Raw genomic sequence first — 19,590 nt, 5'->3', positions numbered from 1 at the left:
CTTAGGCTCTCTATACACAGCCAAACCTGGTCCTCTCCCTGTAACTGATCTCCAAAGCCTGAGTCTCAGTGCCCAGCTCCCACCTGAGTGTCTGAGTCTGTGGTGTCTGTGGGTGGTGGTACCAGTAGTTTGTGTGGTTCTCTTTTCTGCTTTGCCCTTCTCAATCTGGCTGCTAAGCTTTCTTCTGAGACTTTGAGACTCCCCATCAAGGGCCATGCCCTCCCAGGGTGCAAGTTCCCCTCCAATCCCACAACTCCTTCTCAGGAGTGCTGGTCCCATCCTTTTTTTCCCTCCTCTTCTCTCTCTTTTCTTCCCTTTTGTTCTACCCAGTTATTTGGAGAGTTTCTTGCCCTTTTTGGAGGTTTAAGGTCTTTTACCAGTGTTCAGCAGATGTTCTGTGCCAACTGGTCTACATGTAGATGGGTTTATTTGTTTGTTTGTTTGTTTTTATGTGTTTGTGGGAGAAGGTGAGTGCCATGTCTACTCCTCTGCCATCTTGATCAGCTCCATAGAGCATTTTTTAAAGAAAGTATTATTTAATTAAGGTGTGTGCATTTTTTAGACATAATGCTATTGCACACTTAATAGACAACAGTACAATGTAAAAATAACTTTTATATGTGCTAGAAGACCAAAAAATTCATATAACTCACTTTATTGTGATAGTCACTTTATTGTGGTGAAATGGAACCAAACCTTCCATTTTCCAAGATAGGCCTGTGTCATTGATATGTTATCTGAAAAGAAGAAACACTCTTTGAATTTAAGCTTATAGTCCCTTTTCTGATAAATATTATACATTCTCTTGAAGAAAAAGAAAGCAAAGTTTTTATGTGTTCTTATTAAGTGGCTTTGTGCTATGAAGTCGAAATCATCTCAGCTTCAGAGGAACTAATTCTTCTTTTTGTTGCATGACTGGCTCATTAAACTTTAGTGCTTGGGCCCCAGCTTCCTATCCCTGGGCTTAGCCTGGGAGAATACTGGGACTCACCAAAAAGAATGGCAAGTTCTGCCTGTGGAAATTCTCTGAGGGCTACACAAGGGCTAATTCATGAGGCCTCCAGAGCCCAGGCTTTTGCCAAATCATCTATTTTTTTTTTCCAATCTGTCTGTTACAAAACGTAAAGCATTAGTAATGATTTCTGGGAGAAAAAAAATATTAGTTTAAGCTCAAAATTGTTGAATGCACTATATCTTGTTAAAAAGAAGCTGTCATATGCAATCAGTGTAACACACATCAATGAACATTTCATAATGTCTCCTTTCCCTCCCAACCCCAAGTGTTAGTGTAGACATTACATACATGGGGAAGAAAACAAATTTTTCAAAGTTCACACCTGCTTTCTATATTTAAAAGCTTAGAACAGGTTTAAAACCATAGTACTTTAGGTGTAGTTTATAATATTTGCTAAGATACCATTACTGCCTTCTTTTCTTCTTATAGTAAAAGGGAAGTATTTTTAAATATTTTTAAATATAGAATATATCTATTTTTCTAATTATAAACAGATATATAGAAAACTGCATAAGATAGAATATCTACTCTATTACATAAATTATCTATTCTTGGTTAACAAATATCTGCAAACTTAAGAGACGTAAAACAATACATATTTATTGTTTCATATTTTTTGTGGATCACAGTCCCGGCACAACTTGACTGGTTCCTCTACTCTGGACCCCAGAGGTTATAATCAAAGTGTGTCAGCTGAAGCTGTCTTCAGCTCGAAGCTAGATTGGGGAAAAATCCACTTCCAAGCTCACTCAGGCTGTCGGCTGTGTTCATTTCCTTACAATAGGACCAAGGGTCCTATCTCCTTATTTGTTGTCAACTGAAAGTTGACCTTAGCACCTAGAAGGTTCTGCCAGCTTCTTGCTACATGGACCCCTTCAATATGACCTACTACTTCTTCAAATCATGTGAGAAAGGGAGAGTCTCCAGAGCAATTCTACTGGAAAGACAGAGTCTTTTACATTAAAACATAATCACAGGAGTGACATTTATTATTTTTGCCATATCTGTTGGTTAGAAGCAAGTTGCAGTTTCTGCCCACACTCAAAGGAAGTTACTACACAAGAATGTGAACATTAGCAGGCAAAGATCATCAGGGGGTCATCCCAGTGTCTGTCTGCTACCCTCCTTTTGCCAGAGCATGATTTGCAGTAGTAGGAAGTGAAGATTAAACTAATTCATTGCACCTATCCAAGATAATGACTCTAAGTGGAGCTCTTTGTACCATGGTTTCTTGAGATTGGGAACATTTCTAAGACTTTTTTGGGAAGTAAGGGGGTGTAACTAGAGGTCAAAGTTGGAATTTTGTTTGCCCTTTGCTACAAAAGGTAAATAGAGCACATACGTTATGAAATATATGTATATGCTTAACTAAACTCTTTTTTTCACAGTCCCAAGCTAAGCAGGATATTTTGAGGTTTTACTTTTTTAAGAATTCAGTGAAAAAAGTATTTGCATAATATTCAAGATGGCTTACTCAAAGATCATGGGTAGGATAAAGCCTTGATATGAGGTAGAGCTCTGATTCCAGCTAAGTTGTTTTAAATAGACCGGGTATCTGTGAATACCCACTGAATTCAGATGAATCAAGACATTGCATTAGGGCCCAGTAGGGATGAGTGACTTGTCCACAGTCACGGTGTTAATAACTGAGGGTTTTATCCTCACATATTATATGGTAAGAACATTAACTTTACGCCATAGCTCTTTTCCTCAATTCCTTACACAGATATATAGATACACATACACACACACACATATATTCCGTTTGATCTTAAAATAAACTTTCACCGGCATTTGAGATACAGGGAAACTGAACTTCATGAAGGTGAAATAATATTCCAATTGCTGCAAACTGTATGTGGTGAAGCCTAAATGCAGATTCAAATTTGTCAAATTTAAGCACTGAATCACAGTAGTGTTCTCTCCATTACACCAAGCTTAATTTCCTATTTCTAGGAAAGCTTCCCTGACTCTAGACAGGGAAGAGGTATAAGCTACATAAAAGCTGTTTTTCAATCTCTGCCATTTTCAAGCTTTCTACTACCATACAACAGTCTTGGTAGTTTTCCTCCCTTATACCAGTGAGGAAATTGAAGGCCAGGAGAGTTAAAGAAATTTTCTAAGGAGTGAACTATAGAAATAGATTCCAACCAAAGTCTGTGGGCTTACAACCTGCCATGGTAGTCCTATATTACATAAGGTCTGTGGGCTTCTAACATGCCAGATTGCCTCCTTTCTATTTTACTATTAAAAGTGTGACTTCTGGCAAATCACTCATCTGCCATGAAACTCTCGTTAGATAATCTCTTAGCTCCCTTCTCTTGAATTGTGACTCACTGTAACTAGTTAGAAGTGTCATAGTGACTGATGTCACCAAGATGGTAAAGAAACAGACCCCAGCCTACATTCCCCACAAAGATCAACATTTAGACAGCTATTTACAAACAAAACATACTGGGAAAGCTCTGGAATCTACTTTAAAAACTTCAGCAACATATTGAAACAAAAACTAGAGAATAACCAAACAAAAAGGGAAGGAAGATAGTTTTATTTTTACCTGCATCATCCCATTCCCCAACCTGGCCTTGCTTAGTGCCAAGCAGGAACTCCTTAACTACAAAGAGCTCCCCTTGCAAGCAAAGAAAGAGTAGGATGAACAATCAGCTTACTCAGCCTTTGGGGGCAACCCAAGAAGATCCCACTTTAAGATCAAGTAAGGAGTTCCCATTGTGGCTCAGTGATTAACGAATCCGACTAGGAGCCATGAGGTTGCAGGTTTGATCTCTGAGCTCGGTCAGTGGGTTAAGGATCCAGTGTTGCTGTGAGCTGTGATGTAGGTCGCAGATGCGGCTCAGATCCTGCATCACTGTGGCTCTGGCATAGACCACTGGGTACAGCTCCGATTAGACACCTAGCCTGGGAACCTCCATATGCCATGGGTGTGGCCCTGGAAAAGACAAAAAAAAATTTTTTAATTAAAAAAAAGGATCAAATAAAAATGAAAACACAACATACCAAAACCCATAGGTTGCAGTAATAGCAGTGTTAAGAGGGAGGCTTATAGGTTTATAACAAAGACCTCAAATAAACAACCTCATTTCATACCTCAGGGAACTAGAAAAACAAGAACAAACTGAACTAAAAGTTAGTGAAGGAAGGAAATAAAGATCAGAGCAGAAATAAGTGAAACAAAGAACAGAAAAACAACAGAAAAGATCAACAAAATTAAGGGCTGTTTTTTTTTAAAAAAATAAATAAAATTGACAAAACTTTAGCTGTACTTACCAAGAAAGCAAAATCTTAAATAAATAAAATCATAAATCAAAAAGGAAACATTACAACCAATTACACAGAAATAAAAAAGATTGTATGAGACTACTATGAATAATTATATACCAACAAATTAGAAAACCTTGAAGAAATAAACTCCTAGAAACATAACTTACCAAGTCTGAATCATGAAGAAATAGAAAATTTGATCAGTCCAATAACAAGTAAGGAGATTGGGAGTCCCCATCGTGGCTCAGAGGAAATGAATCTGATTAGTATCCATGAGGACACAGGTTTGATACCTGACCTCACTCAGTGGGTTAAGGATCCAGAATTGCCATGAGCTGTGGTGTAGGTTGCAGACATGACTCAGATCTGGCATTGCTGTGGCTGTCATGGAGGACAGCAGCTACAGCTCCAATTTGACCCCTAGCCTGGGAACTTCCATGTGTCACAGATGCAGCCCTAAAAAGACCAAAAAGAAAAAAAAATGTAAGAAGATTGGATTAGTAATCAAAAACTTCTCATCAAACCAAAACCCAGGACCAGAAGCCTTCACAGGTAAATTCTACCAAACATTTAAAGAATTAATGTCAATTCTTTTCCAACTCTTCCAAAAAAAAATTGAAAGCAAGGTGATACCTCCAAACTCATTTTATGAGGCTAGCATTACCCTGATACCAAAGCCAGATAAGGATACTACATAAAAGATAACTATAGGACAATATCCCTGATGAATGTAAACATAAATATCAACAAAATACTATTAAATCAAATTCAACAGCATATTTAAAGGATAATACAGCACAATCAACTGGGATTTACCCTTGGGATGCAAGGTTGTTTCAATATATGCATATTAACAGAATGAGACAAAAATCACATAACCATTTCAATATACGTAGAAAAAAAGCATTTGATAAAATTCAACATTGTTTCATGATAAATACTCTCAACAAATTGAGTAGAGAGGGAGTAATGGAGACCATATATGACAAACCTACAGCTAACATCATACTCAATGAAAAGTTGAAATTTTCCCTTCCCTCTAACTAAGATCAAGAACAAAACTAAGTTGCCCATTCTCACCACTCCTATTCAGTATAATACTAGAAATCATATCCAGAGCAATCAAAAGCAATAGAAAGAAGTAAAAGGCATCCAAATCAAAAGTCAAGAATTAAAATTATCTGTTTGTTGATTACATAATCTAGTATAAAGAAAATTCTAAAGACTTAACCAAAAAAAAAAACCTGTCACACCTAACAAATAAATTCAATAAAATTTCAGGATCTAAAGTAAACATACAAAAATCAGTGGATTCTATACACTTACAATGAGTTATCTGAAAAAGAAATTTTTTAAACCCCATTTACAATAGCATCAAAAGCAATAAAACACTTGGGAATAAATTTAACCAAGGAAATGTAAGATCTATACACAGGAAACATCTATAAGATGTTGAGCAAGTAAGTTGAAAAAGACAAAAACATATTGAAAGATAGCTCACATTTATGGATCAGAAGAGTTAATACCATTTAAATGTTCATACTAACCAGAGTTATCTAGAGATTCCATCCTACCTCTATCAAAATTCCAATGCCATATTTTATAGAAATAGAAAAAAAACAACGCTAAAATTGACATGGAACCAAAAAGACCCCAAATGGTTAAAGCAATCTTGGAAAAGAACAAAGCTAGAAGCATCACTCTTCCTGATTTCAAATTATACCACAAAGATATACTAATCAAAACAGCATTGTATTGGCCTCAAAACAGATGCATAAACCAATGGAACAGAAGTAAAAGCCTAGAAATAAATCCATGCATAAATATAAAACTAATATTTGAAAAAGTAGCCAAGAATATTCAATAAGGAAAGAATAGTTTCCTCAATGATGGTCCTGAGAAAACTGGATATCCGTATTCAAAACAATGAAGTTGGAACCCTCTCTTGTAATCACTTGCAAAAGTTAACTTAAAATAGGTTAAGGACATAAAACTTCTAGAGGAAAACAGAAGCTAAAAAGTTCCTTGATTTCATTCTTAGCAAAGATTTTTTTTTATTTTTTGGATATGACACCAAAAACACAAGCAACAAAAGCAAAAATCAACAAGTGGGACTACATAAAACTCAAAAGCTTCTGTATATCAAAAAACAACCAGCAAAATGAAAAAGCAACTTATGAAGTGGCAGAAAATATTTTCAAGATATACATACATGTATATATATGAGTTAATACCCAAAATATTAAAAATTAATATAATATAATAGCAAACAAAATCTGCTTTAAAAATTGGAAGAGGACTTGATTAAACATTTTTCCAAAGAGAACATAAAAATTGCCAACAAGTACATGAAAAGGTACATGACTAACCATCAGGGAAATGCAAATCAAAACCACAATGAGATATACCTCATATCTGTTAGACTGGCCATTACAAAAAGACGAGTGATAACAAATTCTAGGCAGGATGTGGATAAAATGGAATCCTGGTACACTGCTAGTAGGAGTGTAAACTGGTACAGCTACTATGGAAAACATTATGGAGTGTCCTTAAAAAGTTAAAAATAGAACTATCATGTGATCCAACAATCCTACTTTGGCTATATATCCAAAGAAAATGAATTCAGGATCTCTAAGAGATATCTGCACATTCCCATGTTCACTGCAACATTATTTACAACAGTTACGCTATGAAAACAACCTAAGTGTCTTTTGATGGATGAACAGATAAAAAAAGACGTGATACACACACACAACATACACAGAGGAATATTATTCTTTATAAAAAGCAGGAAATTCTGCCATTTTCAACAATATGGGTGGACCTTGAGGACATTGTTCTACATGAAATAAGACAGAGAAAGAGAAATATTGCATGATTTCAGTTGTGAGTGAAATATAAAAACATTAAGCCCATGGAAACAGAGTAGAATGGTGGTTGCCAGGTGTTTAGGGATGAGGGAAATCAGAGATGTTAGTCAAAGGGTACAAACTCTTAGTAATAAGATGAATAAGCTCTGGGGATCTTATACACAGCATGGTGACTATAGTTAACAAAACTGTGTTGGATACTTAAAAGTTGCTACAAGAGCAGAGTTTTACTGTTCTCACCATAACAGTAACAAAGTAGTTGTAATTATATGAGGTAAAGTATGCTTTAACAAAGTTTACTGTGGTAAACATGTCACAATGTATATGTACCAAATCATCACATTGTACCCCTTAAACTTACACAATGTTATACATCAATTTGATCGGAATAAAGCTGAAAAATACAATAAAATAAAAGTGTCAGAGTAGTTGAAGCGAGAAAAAAGAACCTTTTTCCTTTCCTTTTTATACTAGAAAAAATATTAAGAATATAAATGTCTATACTTTTTTCCAGAAATTCAAAGCACCCTATATAACAAATATTAAATACAATGTATTTCACAACTACAATATAAGAAAATATGACTCTGTATACAGCTGGTCTTAGTTGATTTTCAGTAAAGTTCTCCTACTATATTCAGCATATGCAACATCTTACAGACACCTATTGGGAAGGGATAGGGAAAGAGCATTTAAATTAGACAGTATATACTGCACTTAACCTTGAAACACGTACTCTCAATACCTAGTTGGGTATATTCAAAGTGAAAATATATAAGTACACAAACATCTCAAAATAAAGTGCATCCATTCGCAATTTTATGGAAATAGAAAGGGTATAACCTGAGAAAGCAAGATTTTGACAAAAATCTTGAAAAACAGAAAGTATGTGGTTGAGCAGAGACAACATGTAAATACAAAGATGACTGGCCCAAAGTCCAAGCAGGTTTTGAGAAAAATTGTATGAGTCTGATGGTTCATCAGAAGAGATTTTTAACAAAGGGATTATGTGCAGGGTTATGGACGGGATTAAAGAAAACAGTGAAAAGCCATTTCTACCCCTAGACTGAATGGGCAAAATGAAGAAACAGTATCACAAGGCTCCAGTGAGAGCTGGAGAATTTGTCTACTGCCTAAACTGTGCCACCAAAGTAAAAAGTGATATTTCTCTCTCTTTCTGCCAGTGCCTCCCATTTGCCAACTCCAATGGGAAACTGGTCCAGAGGGCAGGGCCTCCTGGGGAGTGGAGGGATGGCAGACAACTGGTCTGAAGTGTGCGAATGAAGACAACAACCACAGCGGATATGCCCTTCTTCTCTAGATGCTAAAGAAAGATAGGAGACTTCAAATAAAGAGTAAATATTACCAAAAAGGCAACCAACTACCCCAACCAGGCAATTACAGGAGAATCTAAGAAAGAGCTGAATCACACAGCAAAGCAACATTACTTGGGACTCCAACCAGTAGCAAGGAACACTCCACTCCTTCCTTTTCAGGTCAAGGCAGATTTGCTTACTTCTTACAAATTCATAATAGATCAATATCAAGATAATTAGACCATTATTATTATTCATATTCCTTTCCCATTTATACTCATTAATGGATAATAAATAATCTCCCCTTGAACTGACTTTAGTCAGGTTCCTCTGATCTCCCTTCACTAGTTCACAACCACTTATAGCAAAGAATCCTGTTAAGTCAGTTTAACTAGAATCCCCCCAACCTCAATATCTGATCAAGTTCCTCTTAATTTTCCATCCACTATCACCTTCACCCTTCCTCTTGGCTACAAATCTCTAGCTGCATTTGCTGTTAGAATTGAGCTTAGTGCTCAATTCAAGTCTCTCTCCCCTGCTTTAGTAGATTGAATAAATCTGCCTTGCCATTTTTAACAAGAATCTGGAGCAAAATTTTTCTTTTACACAGGTGCTAAGAAAAGTTCAGATAAGAGTCACCCGAAGGCTCTACTTCCCCCTCTAGAGCCTCAGGAGAAGTGGTCTATCCCTGTTCCCTTGCATCCAAGGCAGGGGCCCAAAGCCAAGGCTTAGCTGAGAACACTCCCACTAGTAGACTAACTCCTGAATGATTAAATTGGGGTCAGGCAGCAAAATCAGAGGGAATTCACTGTGAAGATAAAGCAGCCACAGTGGCATGTCCAGTAGCCATGATGTCCCAAAAATTATGCAGGACAATAGCCTGGTATACTTTTCCATTGATTCTCCAACTTTTCTGTTGATTCCATTAACTGTTTTTATAGTCTAATAAATTCTACTTTATTGGCTAGTTATAGCCAACATCAGTAGTTCTCTTTCAGTGAAGCAGGTTAAGGATCCAGTGCTGTCACTGCAGAGGCTTGGGTTGCTGCTGTGGTACAGGTTTGATCCCTGGCACAGGAACTTCTACATTCCACAGGTGTGGCAAAAAAAAAAAAAAGTCAAGATCAGTTTCTTTTATTCGCAACCCAGAGGCCTGATTAAGAAGCCTAACTACTACCTAGTTTTAATTTTATTTTTGTCAAAAACTAAATAATTCTTAAAATATATAAAAAGAAAGATAAATTAGTTTCCTTGGGCTTCTTTACAAATTACCACAAATTTGATAACTTAAAAAATACAAATGTATTCTCTCATCTCTGGAAGCTAGAGGTCCAAAACCAAGGTGTTAGCTAGAGTCATTCCTTCTGGGGGCTCTAAGGGAAAATATGTTTGTGTCTCTGTCCTAGCTCCTAGTGGTTGCTGGCAATCCTTGATATCCTTCAGCTTATAGGTGCATCACTCCAATCTCTGCTTCTACCTTCATGTTGCTCTCACTGTGTGTCTGTGTTCAAATTTCCCTCTGTTTGTAAGGTCATTGGATTAGGACCCATTCTAATCCAGTACAACCTCATCTTAACTTGCTGACATCCACAAAGACCTTATTTCTAAATAAAGGTCACATTCACAGTATTGAGGATTAGGACTTGAACATATCTTTTAAGGTAACACAACTGGACCCTAAAGCCAGAGTAGAGTGAGTTAGAGTCTGGATAAGAGGTTAAGGTAGGAACATGTTAGAGATGTAGGGTGGTGCAGAGATCCTGGAAGAGAATGAGAAGTCAGCACACAGGGAATCATGAGTAGTTGCAGAACATGCTATCCAAGGCAAGAGTTTTAGTTTTAGGTAAAATTAGGTGTGTTCCCTACCCTCCTGAGAAGAGGATAGGGGACTAGAACTAACAGAAGAAGGAGAGAGAGAGGTAGAGGAAGGCAGTTGTATTAAGGTAACACAAGTTAATATTAGGCTGATGATTTAAAGGAAACAACCTAAATGTCCATCAACAGATGAATGGATTAAGAAAATGTGGTACATATATACAATGGAATAGTACTCAGCCAAGAAAAGGCCATTTGCAGCAACATGGATGGAACTAGAGGCTCTTATACTAAGTGAAGTAAGTCTGAAAGAGAAAGACAAATACCGTATGATATGACTTACATGTGGAATCTAAAATATGGCACAAATGATCCTATCTATAAAACAGAAACAGATCATGGACATAGAGAACAGACTTGTGGTAGTCAAGAGGGAGGAGGAGTGGGATGGATGGGGAGTTTGGGGTTGATAGATGCAAACTATTACATTTAGAATGGATAAGCAATGGGGTCTTACTGTACAGCACAGGGAACTATGTCTAATCTCTGGGGCAGAACATGATGGAAGATAGTATTAGAAAAAGAATGTGTGTGTGCATGTGTATGTATGCGTGTGTGTGTGTATATGCGCACATATAACTGAGCCGCTATGCTGTACAGCAGAAACTGACACAACACAGTAAATAAACTATAAATATAAATATTTTAAAGCAAATATGTCCACAATGCCATGCCAAAAAGTTCACATAGAAAATCAAAACTGTATAGCTTAGTAAAAATGTGAATGTAGTTTTAATGAGTCACTAAATAAATACATTCTCATGAATTACTCTCATTTTTGAGAATACTATTGCTATGGAGTTCCCATCGTGGCTCAGTAGTTAACAAATCTGACTAGAAACCATGAGGTTGTGGGTTCGATCCCTGGCCTTGCTCAGTGGGTTAAGGATCCAGCATTGCCATGAGCTGTGGTGTAGTTTGCAGATGTAGTTTGTGGTGTAGTTTGCTCAGATCCCTCATTGCTGTGGCTGTGGCATAGGCCAGCCGCTATAGCTCCTATTAGACCCCTAGCCTGGGAGCCTCCATATGCCACAATTGCAGCCCCAGAAAAGACCAAAAAGAGAGAGAGAGAGAGAGAGAGAGAGAGAGAGAGAGAGAGAGAGAGAGAGAGAATGCTATTGCAAGAAAATCAGTCTCAAGATAATTGTACAGAAGGGGCCAAGGAAAAACCCCAGGCACTAACTCTCTAAAATTGCAGAAACTATAAATGAGTAAAAGTTTGTTCTTGGGATTACTTATACTTGAAATGACTGCCTTATTCACTCTTTGGTCTCCCTTCATTTCCCTCTGATGTCTCCACAAATCAGTGACAGCTACAGTATTTCTGCTGAGGCAGCACTTTACCCCCAAGTGATCTCATAATGTCTGAGAGAAAGTTTGAAACTTTGTACACTCTTTGGTATGTAAAAAAGGACCTTACTTTCAATAACAATACAAAGATGATGATTGCATAAATCATTTCACACAGAATAGAGATGAGAAATAAAATACTCTATAGGGCTAATGTTTAAAAATTAGAGCCAGAACATATTGCCACCAACCTTTGGAATCCTGGTAATAAAGATTTAACCATATATTTATTTGAATCCTTGATACCTTATTTTCTACACTAAATAAAGCAGTAAGGAGAAAAATCATTAATAACAGGATAAGCTGAAAGGCAAAGAGGAAAATGGACATTTGCATCCATCATGATGAAAACAGAAAGTCGAGATTTGTTAAATGAATTTGGAAGGTGCAAATATTCTATTTCATTAAATTCTTTATTATCTTTCTTTCTCTTTCCTTCTGAAAAAAAATTCATTATTACACAGTCTTTCAAAATGGTTCTGTGACAAAATAGATCTTAGGGGTACAAAATAGATTGAGGCATAGAGCCCCACTGGATGGAAGGGAACTCTTGAAAAAGATGTGTTCCTACCTCTCTATACTCAATAGATATATGAGTTGCTATATTCCAGAATCATGACCTCCAGCCTTACCAGTTGAGGTTGGTAAGGTTTTTTACCACTTTTTATTCTACAGAAACATGACAGAAAGGCAGTATGTCCATGAGAAAATGAAGTCCTTTTTTAGAAGGGAGATGTTCATGGTCAGCATATGAGAGGAAGTTCCCACTGTGTAATGATCTCCCTACTCCAGAGAATCCTAGCAAATGATGGGAAATCATTGTTGGTATCAGATTCATGCTCCAAGGAACAGGGAGCTCCAGTGAAAATAGGTTGTAGAAATCCATCAGAGAAGGCTTAAAAATTTTAAAGATTGACATCCAATCTTTTCAAAAGATTCCTTTCTCCAGACTGATCTCAACATTCTTTGTTCACCTTGAAAGAGCAGCATCCTGAACCCACCACTTATCAGAGCCTTACTGAGCCACTCATCTGAGCACTTACAGTCTATTTTCTGTCTCCAACCTGTAACTAAAGTAGCCATTGACCTTCTGAACACCAAATTCAACAGTCATGTCTTTGTCCTCCTCCTACTCAGCCACTCTACTATATTTGATTCTGTTGGTCTTATCCTTCTTAAAACTCTCTCCTGCTTACACTTCACTGAATTACATCATTGTCATGGTCCTCTGTATCTCTGATTACTCCTCTCTACTCTTAAATTTCCTCTCCTTCCCCAAAGTGAAGAAATCTACCATTAAGACCATTCATTTTGCTTTCCCCTCTACTTATTCTTCCTGAGAAATGTCACCTACTCCCATAGCTTCAATTACTATGTTTGCCCTCTAGTGTCTCCCTAGGCTCAAGTTCTCAAAGTAGCTTTAACCTGAACTATTACAAAGTAGCTCTAATCTATAACTGACTGCTATACATCTTTTACTAAATGTCCCACAAGCACCTCAAACACACAAATATAAAACGGAGGTTACTGTTCCACCACATTCTGCAACTCCTTTGGATTTCTGCTAAAGTCACTAGTATCTAACTCTTATTCTTTTCCTCTACCTAACATCCCACAAACTGGGCCTGCAAACTTCCCCCAACTTTGTCCTTTATTATCATTCCCAATGATCCTTCCTAGTTTAACCACTAGTTCTTACTTGCCTGGCTAGCTGCCCAGTCCCCTAATGACCTCTCTATTCCTATATATCCCTTACATCACTGACATCACCCAGGTGCTCACAAACTTCCAATGCCCCTTCCTTACTCCCAAGAGAAATAAAAAATGCCTCACCCAACCTCAACCCCCACAATGTTATCCGAATCTACCTTTCTAGATTTCCCTCTCATGATTGCCCCACTGGACCCTACACTCCAGACCATTGCTCAACTCCTGACTACTTCACCTCTAACCCCTGCTTCCTCTGCCCCCAATTTCTATGTCTTCTCTATGAGCCTATGCCTTCCTCCATGGTCAATATCAAAAGAATCATCTTCATGAAGGCTATCTTCACCATACTGCTACTTAGATTTGAATATTCTTCTTTGAATCTCCAATGTAGCTTGAACCATCTCCTTGCTTGTGGTACAGTTTATTAGATATTTGCATATGTTTTCTTCTTTTGGTGAATTAGATTCAAGCAGTCAGGAGAATAGAGGTCTTGTTTTATTCATCTTTGTCTCTCCAGAATTTAGGACAGTGGAATTTTTTCCAGTTGAATCAAATCTGCTTTTCTTTCACAGAAATGAAAGCTTAAGTAAATTAAGGACAGAGGTTTTTGTGGATGCTTTCAAATGGCATTTGGATTCAAAATCAATTTATTTTCTACCTAGAGAAATATCATCATTCATCTGTCTTGTTAGACAAACTATTATCCCACTAATCACAAAACTGAAACTAGTTACTGCTTTCAAACACTTTAAATGGGCTGAAATAAGGTAGAAATCAATGGGGTAGCTATTTCTAAGATATATTATACATAGATCGCTGTACTACTAGAAAATCATGGTGACATTTTCTTCCTCAATTAAAAAAAAGACAAGTTTATTTCTTTGGCTACTAGAAAGAATATACAATATGCACTCTGCTTATAGTATTTTCATGCCCCTAAAAAGACTACCCATTACAGCATTGTCCCCTTTTTATCAGGAGTTTAGGCTCACATAAATAGAAAAACTTGTATAGTGTAACCTGGATATTTGAATAGTTTAAAGCAAAAGCATCTATCATACTGTTCCATTTTTCTCCATCCCCTAAAATTTAGCTGTGAAGAAGATGCCTCAGAACTTTCATGAAGACATTCTGATACAGTCTTTTTTTAATTACTTAATGAATTTTATTACATTTATAGGTGTACAACAATCATCACAACCAGATTTTACAGCATTTCCATCCCAAACCCTCAATGTATCCCCTGATGCCCCAATACAGTCTTAAAATGGACAAAGTTTTTCAATAACATGAATAACCCTTGCAGACAACAGGGGTCAGTAAGACTGGGAAGATGAGTGAATATCTTTCTCTGGACCTAATTGCCTAGTTCCAATCTCATTTTCCACCACACTTTATTTAACTTTTCTTTACTTATATCACATAAATTAACTCAGCAGCCATGCAGAATAATTTTGCTTCATTTAGATCTAAATTAATGAGCGTGATCACAAAGCCATGTGTACAATTTGAATGAAGATACACTATAATTATTCTATTGCATGGGTTAGCATTTCATCCATGTATTAATGTATTCTGAATGAGTAATATATGATGCTTTTGTGGTCTTCTGCCATAACACCCTATTGAAAAATGTCCTCCAGTTAAGAAATGCTAAAATAAATTATTAAACACAAAGGAAGGAAAAAGAAAGGGGAAAAAATCAGGAAGAAAAAAGAAATGACAAAGGGAGAAGTATGCTCCCAGGAACTCATTTCCTCATGTAAATTTTATTTCCAGATCGCTTCATTAAGTAATGCATTAAGTTGTGCAACAATAGATCATATTTTTTTTCACAGCATTTAAGTGAGGGGTTTTGCAGATAGGGAACTCTGGGCATTTGAGCATATGTAAGAAATAGAGGAGAGAAATAACAAAAGAACACAGGCACTTATGAATGTAGTCAGTCATGAGTTATGCAGTAAGTATCAGCTTGAGACCATGAATTATTTCTGCGCAGGCCATATAGTTCATGGAGCCTTGCTCAGGGACCATTATACTCTTAGGGCAGACAATTATATGTTTTTAGGATTAATTCCAAACAAGACAATGTTTCAGAAAGAGACACATTCGCTTTTGAAGAGCTTTTAGTCATAAAAAATCATTTTTTAATAAAAGGTCATTTTTTTCCTTCCCTACTTTAAGACCTTCTCACCCCACTTCTTTTCCCCTCCTTTATACAAGGTATAAAACAGTGCTTCCACCTGCTAACACTCACAGACCAATAACTTTAATTTTGGGCACTTATTTACAGGCTGAATAGACCCATCCACACCTGCTTTCGCCTTAATTAGCTGGCTATCTAAACACCCCAGATTGGAGGCTGCCCGCTTCCTGAACTAAAAGGAAGATCATTTAGTTGCTGATGTAAGAGAACTGGGGGTAGGGAAAGGAGGAAAAAGGATCTTTCTTCTAGAGAAACCAGAGAGGAAAACACTAGGACAAAAGGAGAAATTATTCATAAAGAATAGGGAAGAAAATATATATACATGTATGTTATTACATATATTATGATTTGTGTGTGTGTGTGTGCGTGTGTGTGTGTGTGTGTGTGTGTGTGTGTGTGTGTGTGTGTGTTAAGCAACTCAAAGCCAGAAAAATAAACAGCAGCCCTAACTTGGCAGTGATACACAGTCACTTCTACTTAAGAACATCTGAAATCTTCCATGGTACCAAACTTTCTTCCCAATTTATTACCTAAGACATCACCCTATATGTCCTAGAAGAAGTGAGGAAGGTGACCCCTAAAATAGAAAAAAAAAAAGTACTGAGTTGATGTCAGAAACACCCAAGCTCTGGACTTCACTCTACCACTGACCCACTGCTAGAATTTGGATAAGTCACATAATTAGGATGTCTCAGTGTCATCACGCATAATGTGTGGGAATGAATAAGATGGTCTGCAAATTTCTTCTTTGACTTGAATATCCTGCTATTACTTCAGCCTATCTCTACAACAAGAACTACAACTGAGGTTACCCAGATAGGCAGAGGAAAAACATAAAGAATAGTATATTGTAAAACTTCATCACTTTTCACAGAACTGGAATGTCTAAAAAGTTTCAAACCACAACAGGTGAATTTTAGAGCTTTGGAGGAAACTTTAATGATGATCGACTTAAACTTTCTCATGTTACAGATAAGAAAACCGGGGTTAACTGATTTGTCCCAGCATCACAGAGCACGGTCATAACTAGAAATCAAGTTTAACTGCCTCCCTGCACAAATAACTGGTGATTTGGTAGTGAAAAAAATCTGATGGTACACATTTGTCCTTCGGTTTGCACTTACATAAAACTGCATTCATTAGAAGAGCATGCTGCATGCTAATATTTAGGTGCAAGGTTATCTTTCCTTAACATAGTTAGCAATGTTTTTATATATGCAATAGGTGCATAAATATAAACTTGGTATAAATAAAAATATATTCTCCAAAGTCCTTCAAGATTAGTACTAGACCAGCCTATCTGTAGACTCCAGATATACTGCAAGCATGCTATTGAAACATAGCATTTCTCTGCTTAACTCACATCAATAGGCTTCATTGCCCTCAAGATAATTATCAAACTCCTCACCATGACCTAGAAGGCCAACATGAGCTGTCCAATGGCTCCCTTCGGCAGCTTTATCTCTCCTGATGCTCACCCCCAACAAATTGTATCTTTCAACCATATTGACCAGGCTGCAGTTTCACAAGCACAGCCCGTTCTCTCTCATTTCTCTACTTCCCCTCTCATTTTCACCTGCACTAATTTCCTGTTCATCCTTTAAATTCTGTAGTTTAGACCACTTCCTCTAAAAAACCTTACATTTCACCCTCTTATAGCCAGGTTAGTGGGCATTGCCAAGTTAGTTGATATTGGTACTTACTTCTACCGAGTAATTGCTTCACTATGTTGTATTTGCATTTCATTCATCTGTCTTTCCCACTACACAGTCAGCTTGTTAAGAGAAGGAATTTTCTCTTCTTCCCCATCAAATGTCCCACAGAGCTTAGCACTGTGATAGGTGCTCAAAAAACATATGTCAAATAAATTAATACCAAGAGAGCTAAAATTACGATTACATTACTTTGAATTTTTTGTTCATGAATATTTTACAGAACTGAACACATGTCCTTCTAATTTACATAACAAAGTATTAAAGTCTCTTTCTTCATGCTCACAGACCCATTGACCTTCCCAGGATCCTTTGATCATCCTCAAATTTATGATATTTACTAACTGAGTTATGAATGCATGGCTGCTGGCTAGGATCACTTAATCACTGAAAATTTACTATTGTACACCAGTCTTCTATAATAATCAGTTCAAATTTTCCCCTGGAGTCAATAGAAGGGAGTGATTAGGAGCTAAATTCTGGAGCCCGACTACCTCAGTTGGGTCTGTGCTCTGCCACTTAATGTAACCTCGAGCAAGTTGCTTCACCTTCAACATGCCCCCATTTTTCTCATCTATAAAATGAGATAATAATATCAGTACCCACTTTATAGAGCCACTGGAGTTAAATGAGTTAATATACATACAAATCTTACAATATATGGCACATAGGAATCATTCATTTTTGTGATGATAATGTAATTTTAATCATTATCCCTAAGCCTTTTATACATATTGCCCCATTTAATCTTCACAACTCAATGGAGTTATCATCTCCATTATATATTAATACATGAAATGACATAATTGTGATGTCACTATGAACTACTGAATGCTACAAAAGTTATCTATAAATGTCAAGATTTTACTAAATATCCTTTCCCCACCTCACCTCTATCCTCCAAAGGTAACTGCCACTCAAATATTCTTATTCTATTAATGTCAATATGATTCTCTCAGTTACATCCAAATACAAAGCCTCTCACCTTTTCATTTCTACTTCTGCCCTCTTCAGTCAGGTCCTCATAATCTCAAAATTAAATGGCTGCACATTTAATAACTCTTGTATTTAGTTTTTAAAGCACATCAATTTTGTAGAGATAGATCTATGCTCTACCTTCAGGTATAAAATTTTTTAAATTAATCCAATAATCCAATAAAATCAACCATCAACTTATACATCTCCTCTGCAAACCAAATCAAAAAAGAAAAATAAACCAGAAAAAAATTTTTCATTCCGATGATTCCCACATCAACCACATCACACAGAAAGAGCTACTGAAATAACCCACTTGCCTGGGAAATAAACCCTACATCAATTTGACTTCACACTTTCCTAGTGACTTATTTGTGCTTGTTGTTTAGGCTGGTTAAGCAAGAGGAGATGCTTACTTAGTGAATTGTACTGATAGCCTCTGTAAGACCAATTATGCTATAAGATATCAATAACCCTCTTTTTCTCTGCAGCACTTATAAACAAACAGATGAAAAGAAAGAACTATCTCAAGTCTCGTTAAGGGTTTGTCAGTCTCCAATTAGCTATGAGTAACTTTTGATTGGATTTGTATGATTCTTGTGACCTCTCGGTCATGACAAAATAAGAAACGAAAACAGTGCCATAGCTCATGAGTTTGAGATGAGCTGAAGAGCAATCCAGAGACTAATCTCTGCGCACTCACAACTCTTGGGCAGCCACAAAGTTGAAAGTGCCATCATGGCCTGACTGGACATCCAGTCTACTATACTAAATCCTATTTTTATCTTCTCAGAAAGTACCTCAGAGCCAAACATCTATTTCTACACTGTTCCATGTATCAAATAGTACATCACATGCACCAAAAAAAATGTCCTCAAAGTCTGCAGGCACTCAGTCAATAATTCGAACAGTACTCACTTTGTTAAATGTAAAATAAAGTGTAGTTTTTAAAAGATGACCATCTCATTGAGGGGCTTTCCTGTGCACCCCCTATAGCCATGTTTAGAGAATAATGATCTCTTTGGTTAATGACGACACATAACTTCTCCACTCTAGACTCAGAATACTTTTTACAGGTATAATTTTATTTATTCTCAAAATATATCTGCAATCTAAGAGTAAATTGTGAAAACTTTGAAACCATAGATCTAATCAAAGCCATTTTCCCCAGATTTGAGCCTTAGGGTAAATGAGAGAAAATGAATAGCACTTTGAGAAGAAATAAAACTGAGCATATCTTTGTTTTTAAGAAGATCCTTTAACATACATGAAGATATTTTAT

At 36.7% G+C, this 19,590-nt stretch overlaps 1 protein-coding gene across 12 annotated transcripts in view; it reads right to left on the bottom strand.

Moving 5' to 3' along the window:
* The window catches only part of LOC110261733 (uncharacterized), a 1,083,992-nt gene that overhangs the window by 908,466 nt on the left and 155,936 nt on the right, over positions 1-19,590 (bottom strand). For 3 of the 12 annotated variants that reach the window (XR_014809661.1, XM_084967488.1, XM_084967489.1), the window contains one exon: positions 654-737. The exons of the other annotated variants lie outside the window; for them this stretch is intronic. The gene's annotated coding sequence lies outside the window, so the exon portion shown is untranslated. The remainder of the gene's footprint in view (positions 1-653; positions 738-19,590) is intronic. 12 annotated transcript variants of the gene reach the window in all.

The sequence above is a fragment of the Sus scrofa genome, chromosome 7, assembly GCF_054392235.1.
Source record: "Sus scrofa isolate SSC_HxYL_T2T_F1_AM1 chromosome 7, Sscrofa_HxYL_maternal_Yorkshire_Landrace_v2.0, whole genome shotgun sequence".
NCBI lineage: Eukaryota > Metazoa > Chordata > Mammalia > Artiodactyla > Suidae > Sus > Sus scrofa.
The sequence above is the reverse complement of the archived record's forward strand: the minus strand, read 5'-3'. Positions and strand labels throughout refer to the sequence as shown.